This window comes from Pelophylax lessonae (genome assembly GCF_965119305.1).
Source record: "Pelophylax lessonae genome assembly, chromosome: 11".
Classification (NCBI taxonomy): Eukaryota; Metazoa; Chordata; class Amphibia; order Anura; family Ranidae; genus Pelophylax; species Pelophylax lessonae.
Genome location: NC_138778.1, coordinates 58,023,400 through 58,045,317, shown reverse-complemented (window position 1 = coordinate 58,045,317; position 21,918 = coordinate 58,023,400).

Genomic DNA, 21,918 nt, shown 5'->3' with positions numbered 1-21,918 from the left:
AGGGTGTGCCAGGTGTGCCAGGTGCACCTGGGCACACCCTAATCACCTCATGCAGTGCCGATTGCCCCTGCTTCCTTGCACCCCCTGTCTCCACCTGCAGTGCTGCCAGCTTTCCCCCTCTCCTCTCCAGCCGGTGTATGTTTCAGGATGGTGAACTGGGGATGGGGCCGGTAAATATTTAATATATCATCCCCTTCCTTTTCTGAGGAAACAGTAAGTGATATGTACCGATCGGTACATATGTGTTCATTCTAAACTGAAGCATAGTAAACTATGTTTACTATGTGAATGAACAGGAAGCTATGTAGCATAACCCTTCCCATGCATTCACTGTCCAGTGCAGCTGAAAGGGACTAAGGAATCCTTGTCTACAGTTCCTTTCTTGTCTCAAAGGTGAGGCATCAGGGATCTGTTTAGACCCTTGATATTTCACCAAAGCCTCCCAACAGGGCTGTGTAAAAAAAAAAAATTGTAAAAAAAAAAATAAAAAATAATATTGTAAAAAAATAATAAAAACAAAAAACTACTGACATCAACCACTGCCCTGTTGACACTAATCTCTGCTGTACTGACACCGTCCACTGCTCTGCTTATATACACGCATGTGTGTTTGTGCCCTGGGGTGCACAGCCTAATGCAATAGGCTGCGCACACCAATGCCCTTGAAATAACAGGTCTGTACAGTCCCAAACAGATCCTGTAAGCTGTCTGGGGACAGGCACAAGTTAGAAGGAAAGAACCTTGCTAGGGGATAAGAGCGAAAATCGATCTTGTAGTCGGACCAAATGATTTTGTGGACCTACTTGTCTTGCACCAGGGAAGTCCATGGGTTCAGAATCCAGAAACCAGCCAGAACGTCCCCCCACCCCCAATACGGGTGAAGGCACACCTTCATGCTGAAGGAGCCTTGTTCACAGGTCTGGAGAAGCCCGCTCTCACTTGCCAGACCAGGTTCGTTTGGATCCTCCAGAGAAGGCCCTGAAAGGCTTTGATCCCTTGTCAGTCGACCCTGAGGGACAAAAAAACTTCTTATGAGCCGAGAAGGAAGGCCCACGTCTACGACAAAGTTCCTTGCCCTTAGTAGCCTGCGGGATAAAAGGACTCTTCTCCCCTGTGAGACCTTAATGATGTCATCCAGGGTAGCTCCAAACAGGCGATCTCCTTGAAAAGGAAGTTCAGTCAAGGCCTTTTTAGAAGTCTGGTCCACAGACCAGCACTTGAGCCAAAAGACACGTTGAAGGATCATTGCTCAAACAGAGAACCGACCCACTAGGGGAGCCGCATCACAAATAAACTGCAGCCCCTGGACCAGCTGGTCCACCAGCTCAGCAAAGGCAGGGGGGAGCTGTTCTCCCTCCAGGTCACGGTGTAAGAGCTTAGCCTGCTCGGTCAGAGTTTGCAACACCAGGGCAATGGTGAATACCGGCCTCATTGCCAAACCAGCCAGAGTGTACATATTGCGGGTCACAGCCTCTGCCTTCCTGTCAGCCGGATCCCTAAAGGCCGGGCACTCTTCAACCAGAATCATGGTTGCCTTGTTTGATCTGCAAACTGGAGGATCCATTACCGTTGGAACAGCCCACTTCTTAAGAAGGGACTCCTCATAGGGGTAACGTCGAGTAGAGTGCTTAGGGAATCCACAGGGATGATTTGGGGAAGTCCCCACTCTTTAATGATAATTCTGTCAAAATAGGCAGGGAGAGGAAACACCTTTGCAGCTCTGAATGGCTTGTGAGTGCCAAAGTGAACCTGCGCCTCCGTCACAGCTGCAGCTGCATCCTCTAGCTTCAGGGTCCCACGCATAGATACAATCAGTGCCTCCACCAGTATCTTTTCATGTGCGGTTGCAGACGTGGAGTATTCATCCTCACTATCAGAGGATCCTGGGCGCGAGGCTGCAGACCCAGCAGGGTGACCCACGTCCGTGGCGGCCAAATCAGATTCAGGATCTGATGAGACAGTTGAGGTAGGGGAAGGCGGAGAGCGCTTTTGCTAGCCTGTCGCCTGAAAGCCACCTCCAACCGGGACACAAAGGACTCCAGGACCGCCATCAGTGCATTGATTGATGGTTGGGACCCGGAGGGCCCCGCAGCCTCAGAGAGGGGATTAGATGAGAAGATGTGTACTGTGAATGAGTGATGCAGGCGGGCAAGCCGCATTTAAAAAAACATTTGACAGGTAGCAGGGGAAAAAGATCTCTGTTTGCTGTCAGAGCAGGGGATTAGGGGGGGAGTGGGGACCTGTCCTTTCATAACATGTTACACTCTGAATATGGGTGCAACACATAACATGTTATGAAAGGTGAACTTATTCTAGTGTATTTTTTCCTGAAAATTTGCATTTCATAAATGGCTGCACAAACATGTGACATAAAAAATTCCATCAGCCCCCATTTTATTCTCCAGGGCCTCTGTTTTCCAAAAATATATAATGTTTGGGGGTTCTACGTAATTTTCTAGCAAAAAAAATGCAGATTTTAACATGTAAGTGAAAAATGTCAAAACTTCCCAGGTAGGCAAGCAGTTAAGGGCTAATTACCAAAAATATTTAATTGAACAGGTAAACTTAAACTGTAAACTTATGGATACATTTATATTAGAAAAAAAATATACAGTATATTATATAAGTAAGCCTGTTATTTCTACAATGTCATATTTCATTGGTCCATTTATGGGAATTGACTATAGTTCTACTTGAACCCAGCAACATTTTTTTAAAGGGCTTGCGGAATTTAAAGAACATGATTTCATTCTGATCTGTGCCCTTATTTCTAACTAAACATCTTTAGCCTTTTTGCCGATCTTGTACGAAATAGACATCCGGAGGGTGTTATTGCAGGCCTCCCATAAACACCCACTTTTCCTGAAGACTGCGAGGCTCTATTCACACTTCTGTATTTCCCTGCAATAAACAGCATCCTTTCACCGCGGGGTATTAGTAGCTCACATCCAATATCCATCTAAGTCAAATGGAGTGCTTCACATCACTGTGTGGAAACGTAATGTGTTCTTAAAAATCCTGCCTGCTGCATTTTGCTTTGTTAATCTGTATGTCACTTCTCCGTAGGAATAAAGGAAAAGACATTCAATTTGCTTATAGTGTTTTAGTCAGTTTCACATAAAGAAAACCACATGTATTGACAGCAAAAGCCACATTTTCTTTTCCATTACAAACATAAATGAGACAAAAAGCATGCAAAAAAAAAAAAAAAAAAAACATATATGCACATAAAACCTTTGCATACAAAAATGTGTGATAATGTATATGATTCATGAAAGCCCTTGTGCCAGTTTTTATGACATGGAAAATGACGAGGGTGTAGAAGATACATTTGGCTGTTGTAATGTGCACATCAAGCCATTAATTGTTAAGCAACAGCCTTACTTTCATAATGCGCTGAAATGACGCTGCTTAGGAAAAACATGTCTTTTTTACAGATCAAAGTTAAATTATTTAACCTGCAGCATAAAATATTAATGAAGGATGTGTCGTATTCAGTAAAAATACTGAGAACTGTATGATATTCTGGAGAGCAACTTCATTCATGCAGCTGCCATCATGTGTCTCTACTACTAAGTGGTAATAAAGTTGATCAAAGATTGATTTATTTATTTGTAATTTGGGGATGCTTCCATCTGTCTCTGAGGTCATGTATAAGCCGAGATGTGTTTCAGATCACTCTCATATGGTGTTACAGCTTGTAACCTCTCCACCCTCCAAACTGTCTAAGGCACCCTGGAAATTCAACGCCTTTTGGCTAAAATTATTTCTGTCCCATACTGGGACGGAGCGGAGTATACTTGAATTTTTTGAACGGCAGGAACCTACTGACTCCCCCCTCAGCCAATGGGATGCATTAACAGTATTTCTGAGAGTTATTCTTTTTTTTAAAATCACTAAAATTAGGCGAGCCTCATCCGGATTGAGGGAGGAGTTGGAGTCCCAAGTGCAGACTCTGGAACAGAAATATATACAGGACCCCACAGACTCCTCACGGGGGAACTGGTTGTCTGCTCAATCTGAGTATGAACATTTTATCCTCCTCACGGAGGAAAGGGAATGCACGGGAAGCCTGTTGGCAAAAATTGCTAATCCACATAGCCGTGCGCCCGCTATAGGAGCGATTAAGTCCCAATCTCCACGATTAACGCCCGAACATGATGGTGCAGAAGTTGGCGCTATACTATAAGCAACTATATATACCCACTGTTAGATGCTCTCCACCTGAACTGGAGGAATATCTAAACGGGATATAATTTTCTACACTTACCTCAAAAGCACGAGGAAAGCTGGATTCCCCACTTACTATAGAGGAATTGCAGGCAGCGGTTGCCACATTCCCTAACTTTAAAGCACAAGGGAAAGATGGTCTTCCTGTAGAAATTTAAAAACAATATGTGGAGATATTATTACCAAAACTGCTATAGGTATTTATTGCAGCTAGGGAACAGGAGCTGTTGCTCCTTTCTATGTCTAAAGCTAATATCGTTCTACTTTTGAAATCTGGAAAGGATCCACTGGACCCTAGCTCATATAGGCCTATATCATTGCTTCAGAGCGATATCAAACTATTAGCTAGGTGTATTGGCGCTTAGGCTGAATAGTGTAATCACTTCCATTATACATGCCAATCAACCTGGCTTTATGCCTAATAAGTCCGCTGCAGTCAATTTGAGGCAGTTGTTCCTAAACATGCAGTCTCGGGCGGACAATGTGGGCCAGAGGGCTTTGCTATCACTGGACGGACATGAAAGCCTTTGATAGCATAGAATGGCCATATTTGTGGCAGGTTCTAAAGAGATTTGGCTTTGGTAAGGTATACATTTCCTGGGTAAAGTTGTTGTATAGTGTGAGGGATTAGCTCGGTGGTAGGCGTATGGGTGACCCCTTTTGGGGGTGCGTTTTCACAGAGAGATAGCCGAGCAGAGGTTGAAAACAAGACTGATTTATTCATGCAATTTACTTCACATAATTGCAAGCGTCAAAACAGCCAAAATAAAATAAAAGACAAAATAAATCCTTGCCTCTGTGGGCGGCTACCTTCTCACGCTGGAACCTACCTAAGAAGTCTTCCCAACCTACTGTTGGGCCGACACTGCTGATCCTACAGCAGACACTCAAATGTCCATTTGTTTGCTTTTCACACAGCACAAACATTGTCCATTGAACATGTCCCTTTGTTTTCTTTCACACAGCACATGTTCATTTATAACAGGATCCTTTACTCTTCACACTCTTCACATGGAACACTTTGTCTTCTCACCTTTGAGACGTCTTCACTCGTGGTTACCCTCCTTAGCTTCACATCGCTGTAGGGGGTCTTCTCCCATGCTCACCAGCTTGTCGGGAGGCACACATCCGACTGTCCCCCTCTCCCAGCCCACACGGCGACAGGAGGCAGCAGTCCTTCTCCCATGCCCACACGGCGTCGGGAGGTACACGTATGTCTGTCCTCCTCTTCCCAGCTCACACAGCGACAGGAGGCAGCAAACAATAGGACTTTCTCTGAACAAATTATAGAGCCTTAACTCCCTCATTCTGAACAGGTGAAGGCCTTTCAACTTCCTGCTGGCTAGCTCTGTAGCCAACACCCTAAATTAATTAATGGACTTTCTAAATCAGGTGGAAATGTATCTCCTTCCTGTGACTACATTCCCAGATTTAGCTGACTTCCTGTCACATACCCCCCCCTCTTGTTTCAACCCTAGGGTTGGGACACATATTTCCAGGCACGCATGTGTCAGGCACTGCTGACTCACTGATAAGCCTCCTATTATCCTCAAGCTTCCGGATGAAACTGTTTTGTCATCTTCATTGACGGATTTCTCATAAATGCCACACAGTTTGTCTCTCATCTCATATACACATTCTTCAACTGCATTTTTGGCATCATTTTGCTCCTTCTCGTTTCTGTCATCTTCATTGACAGCTTTCTCATAAATGTCAGACAGCTTGTCCCTCATAACCGTCTGTCCAATCCACCATGGAGGACCGTGATCCATAGGCAACTCAATTGGGCTAGTCTTAATGTCTTCAACATTCTTAAGACGCCTCTCTCTGCAATCCATAAATGTTTTCCACAAAACTTTGAGAACCTTTGCTTCACTAAGCTTTGTTCCAAGTAGGGACTCTTGACATCCCTCTGTGACTTGAGTTGCCTCTCCATACATCTGTACACAATCATTGACTTTTTGTTGTAAAAGGGAATGATCTTCCTTCTTGAGCTTTGCTTGCTCTAAGATGCTGTGCAGAGGATTTTCCAATTGAGACAACAGGCTGTCACACATTTCTTCAAAGTGACCCCTGTTCCTTTTCCCAGAGATATCAATATCATTCACCAAACATTTCATATTCATAGGCAGATCTGAAGCATTTGCACTCATCAACTTCTTAAACTTTTCGCCCTCCTGAGCGAGTCGCAGTAAAGGCCTACTATTTGATTTGATATTCAGTTTATATTTCTTGCCAAACTCTTCACAGAAGAAGCCAACCAGAACATCATCAACTTTCCTTCCACCAACATAGGGGTCAAAGGCAACAACACAGTTGAACCCAGCGATCTGGGTGGTATCCATTATAGACCTCCTCTCTGCATCAGTGAAGAAGCATGGAACTGCAACACATTCTTTTACAGGTTTCTTCAATGCACTTTCTGCTGAACTATTTGACCGCTCAAGGTCACCTAGTTCTTTTTCTCTATCTGAATTCCACATGGAATGCATCTCAAGATCACGATCAAACTTCTGCCACCCGTCTTTCACCAGTTCCATTTTGGAAACACTCCCTGAAAGGCACTTATTCATTTGCTTCACGTTTTCACCAACAGCCTTAGTTTTCTCCACTAGGTTTTCAGCCTGAACTGAGAAATCACCACATTTCTTACTCAGCTCCTTTGTTTGCTGAAGTTCTAATGATACATTTTCCAATGCTTGAAGTTTTTGAAGGAACGGTTTATTCCAAAGGGGTGATTCAAGCCACATGTCGTCACATTTCTGAGGCTCACTCAGGACAGACCCCAAAACACTGATCCTTTTAAAAACTGCATCAGGCACACTATCCCCTCTTTGGGACAGATCCTCTGTTGCCTGGAATTCCTCTTCCAGTTCCTGCAACGGAATCTTCATCTCTTCTACTTGCTGTTCTAAGGCTCGCTTAGACTTTTCTAGCTCCTGAACTCTTTTCACAACATCATCCTTGGAGCTGACCAATTCTTCCATTTCTGTACGCAGCTGTTTGTCAACACTTTCTAGTTCAGCCTTACACTCTAGAGCTTCCTCCAAAGAGCGAGCCAAGAACAGGGCTTTGCTCTCGTTATCACGCACCTCCGTTTCTGCACGTGCGCGTTCTTCTGCATATTTTGCAGACACATTCTTCTCTTCACCAAGCATCTGATCAAACTTCTTTTTCACATCTTCAACACACTGTAATGAACCAACGCTTTCTTCCATGCGTTTTTTCATAACCGCTATCTGAGCTTGCAATGTTGCGACTTGCTCTGATAGGTTTTTCTTTGCTTCCGCCTCCTCTTTTAATTGTTCCAGGAAGCCATTTTTCTCATCTTCCATTTGTTTGAGCTTTGTGCTAAAACTCAGCCTTTGACACCTCTCTTCCTGTAAGAGTTCCTGCGTGTCTTGCAGCTGCGATTCCAAGATAGAAAAATCTTCCGCAATTTCTCTAGATTTGCTGTCTGCTTGAGAAAGCTGATTTGTAACATTGTCCAACTCAACCTGCAGTCGGTTTGCCTTCTCTGACAGCTTAGCACACAATCGGTCACCTTCTGACACCTTGACTTGCGATTCCAGAAGCTGTGCCTCTACTTTTTCCCTCTTATGTTCACAATCTTCTTTTCCCTGCATAAGAGCCTTCACCTCATTGGCTAGCATCTGGGAATAAGAATGTAATTCTGCCACACAGGCTTCTTTCTCCTTTAACTGCTGCTGGACACGTTGGGCTTCCCCTTTCCAACTTTCACAGTCCGCACGCCATTCATTTACCACATTGCTCAAAGTAGTGAGCTCATACACAGTACTCAGTAATTTAGCCTCTCTTTCACTTTTCTCGTTGTCGCTGAGAGACAATGTCGTTTTCAGAGCGACATTCTGTTCCTGCGACTCCTGCAGGTCTATTTTTGTAGCTCCCAAAGACTGAAGACTTTTTTCCAGCTGATTACGCAACTCCAACATATCAGCCATACTTTGCTTCTGCAAAGTCTGAATTTCACTTTCCTTTTCCATGAGGATGGTATCTTTCTCCATTATAGTCTCTCTGCGTTTTTGCAACTCGACCAAAAGAAGAGCAGTGGATTCTTCCCACTGTAACACATGAGACTTGAGTAGTTCATTCATTTCCTGCAAGTTTCTATGCTCCATTTTAAGCAATTCCAAGGCTTGTTCCTTTTCTTCCATTTTCCGTTGCAAGGCATCCAACTCAGCCCTGCACACATACTCGGTTTCCTCCAAACCGATGGCCTCCATTGGCTGCTGGCGTCTCTGTTTCCAGCCTGCCATGCTCTCTTGATGAGCCTTTTGTTGAGCTGCAAAGCTCTGCTGAAAATCCGCATTTGCCTGCTGTTGAGCTGCATTTGCTTGCTGTTGAGCTGCATTTGATATAATCAGATGTTTCAACATCTCCTCCATTTTGAGTTTACTTTTCATCTGAGCACACTGCGTCTCCATAGCGGTTTCATCAGTGTTGCTAGGGACAACAACCTTCCTCTTGAGTAGACTCTCTTTAGGCATGGATGGGGCTGGTTCAGACGGTAGCATCCCCTCCATCCATAGAATCCGGTCTCTCATTTCATCTATCTTTGCATTCTTCAGGCGTTTTGAACGCCCCATCTTCAATAACTCCACAAACAAATTTTTCACAGTCCAGCAAAAAATTTTCAGACCACTGTCTCTTTAACACATGTAGTTTTTCTCTCTCTTGCAAGATCTCTTTTCCTGCACACACAGTTTGTGCAGTCACTTGCACCAGACACAACAAAGTTCATCAAATAATTTTGAGACCGCTGTCTCTTTAAAACACTTTTTTTTTTTTCTGTCAGGATCTTCTCTCCTGCACACATAGATTGTGCAATCTCATGCACCAGATAAAGTTCATCAAACATTTGCACTTCCTTGCAGGGATCTCTGCTTATGCCCACTGCATACCTCCACCATATGTGAGGGATTAGCTCGGTGGTAGGCGTATGGGTGACCCCTTTTGGGGGTGCGTTTTCACAGAGAGATAGCCGAGCAGAGGTTGAAAACAAGACTGATTTATTCATGCAATTTACTTCACATAATTGCAAGCGTCAAAACAGCCAAAATAAAATAAAAGACAAAATAAATCCTTGCCTCTGTGGGCGGCTACCTTCTCACGCTGGAACCTACCTAAGAAGTCTTCCCAACCTACTGTTGGGCCGACACTGCTGATCCTACAGCAGACACTCAAATGTCCATTTGTTTGCTTTTCACACAGCACAAACATTGTCCATTGAACATGTCCCTTTGTTTTCTTTCACACAGCACATGTTCATTTATAACAGGATCCTTTACTCTTCACACTCTTCACATGGAACACTTTGTCTTCTCACCTTTGAGACGTCTTCACTCGTGGTTACCCTCCTTAGCTTCACATCGCTGTAGGGGGTCTTCTCCCATGCTCACCAGCTTGTCGGGAGGCACACATCCGACTGTCCCCCTCTCCCAGCCCACACGGCGACAGGAGGCAGCAGTCCTTCTCCCATGCCCACACGGCGTCGGGAGGTACACGTATGTCTGTCCTCCTCTTCCCAGCTCACACAGCGACAGGAGGCAGCAAACAATAGGACTTTCTCTGAACAAATTATAGAGCCTTAACTCCCTCATTCTGAACAGGTGAAGGCCTTTCAACTTCCTGCTGGCTAGCTCTGTAGCCAACACCCTAAATTAATTAATGGACTTTCTAAATCAGGTGGAAATGTATCTCCTTCCTGTGACTACATTCCCAGATTTAGCTGACTTCCTGTCACAATAGCTACTCACAGGCAGCCATTAGGGCGTCGGGTAAGTTATCCCGCACCTTTCACTTGGGAAGAGGCACAAGGCAGGGGTGCCCGTTTTTGCACCTGCTTTTTGCCCTAGCACTTGAACCCTTAGAGTCAACAAAGACATCACTGGTTTCTGCTATGGTGATAGATAGAAAAAGGTGATGCTATATACTGATGATACGATGATATTGCTGGGGGACTCGGATAGATGGGAAACTATGGCCACAATTACGGAATTTGGGAACAATTGGGGACTCAAAATGATTTGTTCCAAGTCAGCCTTGATGCAGATCGATGACACTGGTACAGGTCAGGATAACCCAGAAGGCCCTGTCCCAGCTACCTCCTCCTTTAAATATCTAGGGATACGAGTAACACCCAATATTCTGGATTGTAGTCGGCTTAATATATCCTGTTACTTCAATGATTTAGAGACTGTATTAAAACATGGAATTCCCTCCATATGTCTATCGCCGGGAAAGTAAATTTGATCAAAATGATACTCATGCCCCAATTACTCTACTTCCTTCATAATTCCATACATTTAGAATTGTAAACTCATTTTGGAAAAAAAAAGAATTGTAAACTCAATATTTCGCACTCTAATATGCAATAATAGGACCCCTAGAATAAAGCTTGAGCATCTACAGCGCCCTAAGGATGATGATGGATTGGCTTTGCCTAATCCCTGGCTCTATTATATTTCTGCCCAATTACAGCATCTTATTGGAACAATTCAAGGGGAAGACGAACAAGTTCCATGTACCCGTGGATCGTCACACTATGTGATGCTGCATATGGTACATTCAGAGTCTCTCCTTTTGGCTCTGGAAGCTCAAGCGCTGGCTAAACCACATAAATTATACCTGACATACAACCTCATTCAGAAGGTGTGGAACAAGGCTAAATATCTTCAGGGGGTTACAGGATACATGGAGTAGAGCCCTATTTCGTGAAATGAGAGCTACCCAGAGCTGGCTAAGCTGCAGCATGGTGCTAAATGGAGGGGTTATAGCGTGCCTTATCTCAGGCAAATCTTTGGCAATAGAACAATACTTCCTTTTGAAGAGCTGTAGGGTAAATTTAATCTACCAAACTCCATGCTCTTTTACCACATGCAGTTGAAGCACACAGTGATAGTGCAAGGTAGATCTTCGGAGTGAACTATGTCCCGACGCCTTTATTTACACAAATTAGAGAAGCAGAAACCTCAAAAGGGTTTATATCACAATACTCTGTTATGCTACTACACTCTTTTCTGAAAAAAACATCTTTTGAATGTTAGGGAGAGTTTGCAGAAGGACATTGGGCAGCTTACGGGAGACCAATGGGAGGAAGCCCTACAAACAGTGCCAACATGCTAGTTAAATGTGACGCAAAGATTGACCAAGCTATATATTGTCCTGAGGGTATACCTCACGCTCCAGAGATTGCATGTTATGGGCTTTTTGCCAACCCCCATCTGTACAAGATGTAAACGTGATCATGGAGACATAGTACACCTGCTATGCTGATGCCCCAAGTAGCATATCTATTGGAAAGGGGTGGTGGACACTTTGAACAGAGTTTACCAAGCATCAATATTTCTGGATCCCAAGCAATGTCTACTTAATATACTAGATGAATTGGCACGCAAACTTTTAATGGTGCGTTGGAAATCTGAAAATCCTCCTACAGTAAAGGAGTGGATTATGGCAGTGGGTAATACCATACGAATGGAAAAGCTTGTCTACCAACACAGGGGATGCCCGAGAAAGTATGAAAGGCTGTGGGCTTCCTAGTTGAATGTACCTGAACTTGCCCCGGCGGACCTAGTTATGGACGGTTTGCTATGTTTAAATGCTGTTTAACACCCTATTCTTGATGCTGTAAAGCCATATCATGATTGGGTTTTGGCTACAAATTGAATGCAAAGATCTCATATGTACGTGCATATACACTGTGATATGGTGCTGATGAAGTTGTGTCTGTATATCTTATACAAACCCAACTGCTTGGCTATGTTGTACTGGATCAATGTTAATAAAGGATGTACTGGATCAATGTTAATAAAGGATTTTTTTCCTGGAAATAAAAAAAAAAACGTTGATCAAAGATACCTGATAATTGTATTCAATCAGATGTCAGCTTTCATTTGCTCTCTGCAGGTTAAAAAAACAAATGCCCACTCCTACAATGTTCTATCATAGCGTTTTTGGTGTTTGTTTATTGGAGGCCCAATTAGGAGATGGGGGACATGCTTGCTACATCAAACTGTATACTCAGTAGGGGTGTTGAAAATAATCGTTGCATCGATGCATTGCGATGCAGCCTTGAAGGATTCAAATCCAGTGCTGAGGACCGGCCGCATCGATGTGTGGATGACGTCATCCCTGCTCCCCTCCCGCCTCTCCAAGGACAGCCCTGCTGGCTGCCAGTGCACTCAAAAGTTAAAACAAATTAGTGTCGGTGACTCCATTTCAGGGACACTTCCAGCCGGCTGATCTCCTCCTCCTCCCCACCAGCTGGACCAGTGCACAAGTGAGGATGAAAATACCAGAGATAATAAGGTAATTACTCAGGCATCAGTTTACATTAACCCTTACACACTAGAAGGGTCCCTGAAACTGAGTCACTGACACTAATTTGTTTTAACTTTTGAGTGCACTGGCAGCCAGCAGGGCTTTCCTGTGAAGTGCGGGGGGGGGGGGGGGGGGCTGCTATATAATGTAAATTGGCTGTGTTATGTCAATGGGGGGGGGCAGTGTTATGTCAATGGGGGGACTGTGTTATGTCAATGGGGGGCTGTGTTATGTCAATGGGGGGCTGTCTAATGTTAATGGGGGGCTGTGTTATGTAAATGGGGGCTGTGGGCAATAATCGTGATGCATCGATAAACGTTCACGTAATCAAATTGAATCGTGAGACCAGTGAAGATGCGCAGCCCTAATACTCAGCATCTATCAGAGCTAATATAGCTTCAACCCCGCACTCAACCAACAAGTAATTGTACAGTAAACACACTGACCAGTTATGTTGTCATCTAGTGTTCATTATGAAATGTTATAACAACTAACTGACCCCTAGGGGTAGATTCCCTCCTTCCTTCAGTTTTCTTGCTGGAGTTTTAACCACTTTAAGACCGGGAGGATTTGCCCCCTTCCTGACCAGGCCCTTTTTTGCGATTAGGCACTGCGTTACTTTAATGGAAAATTGCGCGGTCATGCGACGCTGTACCCAAATAAAATTGATGTCCTTTTTTTCCCACAAACAGAGCTTTCATTTTGGTGGTATCTGGTGGTATTTGATCACCTGTGCGATTTTTATTTTTTGCGCTAAAAAAAAAAAGTACGACAATTTTGAAAAAAAAAAAACAATATTTTTCACATTCTGCTATATGACATTCTCAAAAAAAATGTAAAAATCAAAATTTTTTAACATTTTAGGCCAATTTGTTTTCTGCTACATATTTTTGGCAAAAAAAATCGCAATAAGCGTATTTTGATTGGTTTGTGCAAAAGTTATCGCGTCTACTAACTACGGGAAATATTTATGTCATTTTTATTGTTTTTTTTTGTTTTTTTACTAGTAATGGCAGCAATCTGCGATTTTTTTGCGGGACTGCGACATTGCGGCGGACAGATCGGACCCCTGACTGACATTTTTTACACTTTTGGGAGGGACCAGTGACATTACTACAGTAATCAGTGCTAAAAAAATATGCACTGTTACTCTAATAATGATACTGGCAGGGAAGGGGTTAACATTATGGGTGATCAAGGGGTTAAATGTGAGCCTAGGGCATTCTAACTGTGGGGGGTGTGGCTTCTGAAATGACCATAGAGACATGTGATCCTATATAGAAGTATAACATAGGCTCTATGATCATTCCAGGGAGAAGAACGGTCAGCTGTGTTTACAACAGCTGACCGTCCTTCTCTCTCAGCGGGGAACGATCGCGGGTGTCAGGCGGCAATCGGAGCGCGTGTTCGCCCCCTAGCCTTTTGAGAGCGAGCGCCGTACATGTACGTCGATTTACCTGGGAGCGGCTCCCTGCCGCAGTATAACTGTGGCAGGCGGTCGTAAAGCGGTTAAGAAAATTCCAGAGGTAATGCAACTAAGGAAAATAAAAAATAAAAAAATGTAAAAATTAAAAAACGATCTACATAGATATACACACACACACACACATACTGTATATACAGTAAACCCCCGCTCCATCGCGGTTCAGTTTTTGTGGTCCCGGTATATTGCGGGTCGTAATGTTATTTTACTATATAAATCATTAATAATTTAAATATTTTTGTGTTTTCCATAGCTCTTGCTATGTCTCTCAGTATCTTTTATGTGTTTAAATGAGTTTCTATTGTTTTAAAAGTGTGTTTGAAGACCTTAAAATGCTTTTAAAAGTACAGTGACAGTAAAAAAAAAAACATGCCTACAGTGTATTTTAATAGAGTTTTTCTATTTCGTGGATTTTCACTTTTCGCGGCTGGGTCCGGAACGTAACCCCTGCAATGGAGGGGGGTTTACTGTATACGGTTGTGCTCATAAGTTTACATACCCTGGCAGAATTTATGATTTCTTGGCAATTTTTCAGAGAATATGAATGATAACACAAAAACTTTTCTTTCACTCATGGTTAGTGTTTGGCTGAAACCATTTATTATCAATCAACTGTATTTACTCTTTTTAAATCATAATGACAACAGAAACTACCCAAATGACCCTGATCAAAAGTTGACATACCCTGGTGATTTTGGCCTGATAACATGCACCAAGTTGACACAAAGTGGTTTGAATGGCTATTAAAAGGTAGCTATCCTCACCTGTGATCTGTTTGCTTGTAATTAGTGTGTGTGTGTGTATAAAAGGTCAATGAGTTTCTGGACTCCTGACAGACCCTTGCATCTTTCATCCAGTACTGCACTGACGTTTCTGGATTCTGAGTCATGGGGAAAGCAAAATAATTGTCAAAGGATCTGCGGGAAAAGATAGTTGAACTGTATATAACCGAAAAGGGATATAAAAAGATTTCAAAGAAATTGAGAATGCCAATCAGCAGTGTTCAAACTCTAATCAAGAAGTGGAAAATGAGGGGTTCTTTTGAAACCGAACGAAGGTCAGGTAGACCAACTAGAATTTCAGCCACAACTGCCAGGAAAATTGTTCAGGATGCAAAGAAAAACCCACAAATAACTTCAGGGGAAATACCGGACATATAGCTCTGAAAACATGTGGTGTGGCTGTTTCAAGATACACAATAAGGAGGTACTTTAAGAAAGATGGACTGCATGGTCGAGTCGCCAGAAGAAAGCCATTACTACGCAAATGCCTCAAAGTATCCCGCTTACAATATGCCAAACGGCACAGAGACAAGCCTCAAAACTACTGGCACAAAGTCATTTGGAGTGATGAGACCAGCATTTAGCTTTTTGGCCACAACCATAAACGCTACTTTTGGAGAGAAGTCAACATGGCCTATGATGAAAGGTACACCATTCCTACGGTGAAACACGGGAGGTGGATTGCTGATGTTTTGGAGATGTGTGAGCTACAAAGGCACAGGAAATTTGGTCAGAATTGATGGCAAGATGAATGCAGTACTTAATCAAAAAATACTGGAGGAAAATTTGCATTCATCAGCCCGGAAGCTGCGCATGGGACGTACTTGGACACTCCAACATGACAATGATCCTAAACACAAGGCCAAGTCGATCTTCATTGGCTACAGCAGAATAAAGTGAAGGTTTTGGAGTGGCCATCTCAGTCTCCTGACCTCAATATCATTGAGCCACTCTGGGGAGATCTCAAACGTGCAGTTCATGCAAGACAGCCCAAGAATTTTTGCCAGGGTATGTAAACTTATGAGCACAACTGTATATATATATATATATATATACAGTATCTGACAAAAGTGAGTAAACCCCTCACATTTTTGTAAATATTTTATTCTATCTTTTCATGTGACAACACTGAAGAAATGACACTTTGCTACAATGTAAAGTAGTGAGTGCACAGCTTGTATAACAGTGTAGATTTGCTGTCCCCTCAAAATAACTCAACACACAGCCAATAATGTCTAAACCGCTGGCAACAAACGTGAGTACACCCTGAAGTGAAAATGTCCACATTGGGTCCAATTAGCCATTTTCCCTCCCCGGCGTCATGTGACTCGTTAGTGTTACAAGGTCTCAGGTGTGAATGGTGAGCAGCTCTCATACTGGTCACTGGAAGTTCAACATGGCACCTCATGGCAAAGAACTCTCTAAGGATCTGAAAAAAGAATTGTTGCTCTACATAAAGATGGCCTAGGCTATAAGAAGATTTCCAAGACCCTGAATCTGAGCTGCAGCACAGTGGCCAAGACCATACAGCAGTTTAACAGGACAGGTTCCACTCAGAACAGTTCTCGCCATGGTCGGCGAAGTTTAGTGCCCGTGCTCAGCATCATATCCAGAGGTTGTCTTTGGGAAATAGACATATGAGTGCTGCCAGCATTGCTGCAGAGGTTGAAGGGGTGGGGGTCAGCCTGTCAGTGCTCAGACCATACGCTGCACACTGCATCAAATTGGTCTGGATGGCTGTCGTTCCAGAAGGAAACTTCTTCTAAAGATGATGCATAAGAAAGCCAGCAAACAGCTTGCTGAAGACAAACAGACTAAGGACATGGATTACTGGAACCATGTCCTGTGGTCTGATGTGACCAAGATAAACGTATTTGGTTCAGATGGTGTCAAGCTTGTGTGGCGGCAACCAGGTGAGGAGTACAAAGACAAGTGTGTCTTGCCTACAGTCAAGCATTATGGTGGGAGTGTCATGGTCTGAGGCTGCATGAGTTCTGTCGACACTGGGCAGCTACAGTTCATTGAGGGAACCATGAATGCCAACATGTACTGTGACATACTGAAGCAGAGCATGATCCCCTCCCTTCGGAGCCTGGGCCGCAGGGCAGTATTCCAAAATGATAACGACCTTAAACACACCTCCAAAATCTACCACTGTCTTTCTAAAGAAGCTGAGGGTAAAGGTGATGGACTGGTCAAGCATGTCTCCAGACCTAAACCCTATTGAGCATCTGTAGGGCATCCTCCAACGGAAGTTGGAGGAGCGCAAAGTCTCTAACATCCACCAGCTCTGTGATGTAGTCATGGAGGAGTGGAAGAGGACTCCAGCGACAGCCTGTGAAGCTCTGGTGAACTCCATGCCCAATAGGGTTAAGGCAGTGCTGGAAAATAATGGTGGCCACACAAAATATTGACACTTTGGGCCCAATTTAGACATTTTCACTTAGGGGGGTTCTCACCTTTCTTGTCAGCGGTTTAGACATTAATGGCTGTGTGTTGAGTTATTTTGAGGTGATAGTAAATTTTCACTGTTATACAAGCTGTACACTTACTACTTTACATTGTAGCAAAATGTAATTTCTTCAGTGTTGTCACATGAAAAGATATAATAAAATATTTGCACAAATGTGAGGGGTGTATTCACTTTTGTGAGATACTGTATATACAGTAATGCAATTTATAAATGTATATATATATAAATGTTATATAGAATTTATATAAATGTTATGTTTTTGTCTGTACACTTGTAAGAAGGTAGGGTAAATGCAGGGATTAATAATGTATGCCTATAATTGGGAAGCACAGTGGCTAAGTGGTTAGCACTTCCTCCTAGCAGCACTAGGGTTGTTGGTTTGAATCCCAGCCATAGTACTACCTGCCTTGAGTTTGCATGTCCTGCCTAGGCTTCCGCTGGGTACTCCAGTTTCCTTTCACACTCCAAAGACATTCTGGTAAGTTAAATGGCTCCTGTACAAATTGGCCCTTGTGTGTTTACTGCATGTATGAATGTGAGTAAGGCTCTATTCACACCTGAGCAATCCAAATTGTGGCAAATTGCATTGATTCTGCCCACAATCCGGATTGCTCAGGTGTGAACAGAGCCTTAGGTTGCAATCTCCTTGAGGGCAGGGACTGATGTGAATATACAATATATATGTAAATTGACAGTGCTATGTAAGTAACTATAATAAATACAGTGAGTATAGAAAATAATTACATTTTGTTGCTTCGCAGCCTGAAATGAAGACAGCTGTATTTACTAGGGCAACTTGTAACATCCAAGTGAAAGATATAACCCCAACATGTCAGAAACAAATTTAAATAAAATCAAAAACAGAATCACTGAGTTGGAAAAAAGAATTACCCCCTTATGTCAGTATTTTGTTGAAGCCCCTTTTGCTTTAATTACACCCTTTAGTCTGTTGGGATATGCCTCCAGTAACTTTGCACATCTAGACTTTGCAATATTTGCCCACTCTTCTTTGCAGAACTGCTCAAGTTCAGTTAAATTTGATGGTGACCGTTTGTGGACTGCAGTCTTCAAGTCAATCCACAGATTTTCAATGGGGTTTAAGTCTGGGCTCTGACTAGGCCATGCAAGGACATTCACCTTTTTCTCCTTCAACCACTGTGTGGTCCTTTTTGATGTGTGCTTTGGGTCATTGTCATGTTGGAACGTAAACCTTCTCCCCATTGACAACTTTCTGGTAGAGGGCAGCAGATTTTACTCAAGATTTTGATAGTATTTTGCCCCATCCATTTTCTTCTATCCTGACAAGTTCTCCAGTCCCTGCTGCAGAGAAGCACCCCCATAACAGGATATTACCACCTCCATACTTTACTGAAGGAATGATGTTATTTGTATGGTGAGCTGTATTGGATTTCCACCAGCCATATCGTTTGCTGTTGAGGCCAAATAATTACATTTTAGTCCCATCTGACCATAACACCTTTTTCCATGTGGTCTCAAAATCTCTAAGGTGCCTTTTAGCAAAGCTTAGTCATGGCTGCATGTGGCCTTTCTTGAGGAGTGTTTTTTTGTCTTGCAAGCCTCTTATACAAGCCACATTTGCAAATAATTTGTGATATTGTTGTCACATACACACAGTGACAACTCTTTGTCATAATTTCCTGCAACTTCTTCAGGGTTGCTGTAGGCCTCTTAGTCCTCTTTGCTTCTTCATCCAGTTTGGAGCAACGTCCCAATCCAGGGAGGGTCTGTGTTGTACCAATTACCTTTCACTTCTTAATAATAGACTTCACTGTGCTGCTAGACATTGATAAAGCCTTTGATTTTTTTTTTTGTATCTGTCTCCTAAATTGTGCCTGTCCACAACTATATTCCAGAGATCTTTTGACAGTCCCTTACCACCCATAGTTGATTGTTTGCTTCAGTTGCACTATCAGGGACTGAAATGCTCCAGAAAAGCTATTTTCATGCTGATCTAATCAAAATAACCAAAGCTGATCACAGTTGAAAGTCGGATGGCTTTGTGTGCCATCGAGAAGGTGATTAGCTACACATCTGATTGAGTTTACAAGTCATTATTAGAAGGGGGTGATCCTTTTTCCAACTCAGTGTTTCTGTTTTAGAATTTTTGAAAACCCGTTCTGACATGTTGGTGTCATATCTTTAATGGATGTAATACGTTGCACTGAGTAAATACAGCTGGATAAAACCAAAAAATGGGGGGGTGATTCTTTCATATACCCACTGTAAAAAAATGGTCTAATGCACATAGCTGTGAGCCATTTGTTTGTTTTCTTGACATCATTTGGTAGGTGTTGCTCAGACATGTTTTAAGCAGACTGCAGAGTGATGGTCAGAACGTGAATGCACAAGTGATGGGTATATAAAATAACAAAAAACAAACTAGACCTTGAGGCTCGGGTCACACTATTGCGATGCGGGAAAGCTGCGAATTCGCAGCCTTTTCCCGCATCGCACACGCACCCCCGGCAGTTCACACTGCCATATGCGATACGCTGGGGGTGTCAATGTAATCTTAACGACACCCCCAGTTTGATCGCATATCGCAGTGCGATCGTGCAGTTCGCACAGGATGGGATCGCACAAGTGTGAACCGCTGTGCGATCCGATCCTGATGCGGCTGCAAAAATGCCTCCTGTGCGTCTTTGCTGCGGGTGCGGTGCGAATTTAGCCATACAAACTGTATGGCTAAACTCGCACCGCACAGCTGATCGCATGTAATGTCGGAGCAGTGCGCTCCGACATTACATGCGAACCCGGCACTCGCATGAGTGTGAACCGGGTCTGAAGGATCTCCCATAAAAAAGATTGGAGAAGCAAAGAATCTAAGTGTAAAAACTGTGGTATAATGTGACAATACTTCATCTCATCGTTGTATTGTTAAATGGATTTCTCTGGATATGACAAGCCTGCTATCGCTACATGATTAAGGTCTTCTTGTCACTACAAGCCTATTATGCTAACCACACTCTTAGCAAATTTCTTACCTTCAATCTGCTTTCAAGCGACCAAATGAAAATTGGATTGGAAATCAATCTAAAAAAGTCATTTTGATTTTGATTGATATTCACCTCAATCACATTGAAAAGACTAGAAAAGCAAAGGATCCAAGTATGAGAAACATGGTGTAATGTAACGGTTCTTCATCTCAGTTGTTTTGTTGATTAATGGATTCCTCTGGATATGACAAGCATTCTCCCCCTAAATTATGAAGATCTTCTTGTCACCACAAGCCCATTATGCTAACCACACCCTTGACAAATTTATTGCATTGAATCTGCTTTCAATCACAAACATTTCCTAATTTCAAGTGTCCAAATGATAAAAAATTGGGTTGGAAATCATGTGAAAAAAAAGTCATTTTGGTTTTGATAGATCCTTATTAGTGAGATCACTGGAAACAGTTCATGAAAGCCTCCAAATTGATCCAAATTTGTCTTATATATGACTGGCAAGTGTCACTTTTGTAGTATTGAGACTTTATGTTCCTCTTGTGTCTCAGAGATTGTTCTGTCACTATTCCTAAATTGCAGTCCTGCAATGAAGTGTTTGATTTTCTAGAGCAGCCTTGCTCAACCTTATTACACCAGCTCAGAACCTTTGAAATTATTTCCAGGTTTTGGGGAATCACTGCTAAAACCAATTTTTGGGGGGTCAGTAAAAAATGCACACTACATTGTACCTTATGTAGCATCCTTACCTAACTACCCTAGGTAGGTGCAAGGGTAGTTAGGTAAGTGTTAGTGTGTGTTTTTGATAGGTAAATTTAGTTGCCACACTGTAGTCAGTGTGGTTGTAATTTTGGGTAAGGTACAAGCATAGTTTGGCCCACTGTACACATTGAGCTGTGATTGTTTAGTTAGGTCTGCTCTGTGTGCCAGTCTACTGGATAGCTCCCTTTGTTTCCAGGTAACTTGAGAAGTTTCTGGATGATAGGTGTGGAGCTATGCAGATGGCAGCATGAATATTGATGCTCTACCAGGCAGAAGCTGCTGTTGGTGAGGCTTATGGTGGAAACCTGAGGGGAGGAATGCTGAGACCGAGTCGCTAAGAAGAAGCTGACTGAGGGAAGCAGTCTGCCAAAGATCTGTCTGGTATCACTGGATGGTGTTGCTTGTAAGATTGTCCTTAGGCCTTGTGAGTACAGACACTGAGAGATCTTGGGGACTTTGTGCTGTAGCTACCCCTGTGGTGCCTTATAGTCAGATGTAGGTCTGGTAAAAGGGACACTGGTGTTGAGATAATCTCCTTTTTAAAGGGACTCTGCTCTTGTGGCTCTGATTACTACTTAGGCTGAAGTCTACTGTTTGTTACAAGCCTAGACTTTATTATAGCTTGCTCAGAAAGGAATACAAAGCCCTTAAGTTGTAATAGTTCTTATCTTGGATTATCCCTCCACTTCCCCAACCCTATCCAAGTTCTCCAAAAATAAAAACCACAAAAACAACATCCCTTTTGTGGTTTTTGTGGTCCTTGAAGAAATAGTGAATGATTCTGTTGTGTGCCTGACTGCGGGGCCGGAGTTTTGGGATGACATTGACAGTTATTGTGCGGCTGCTACGGGAGAAGTGCTACAATTGGTGGCTGGT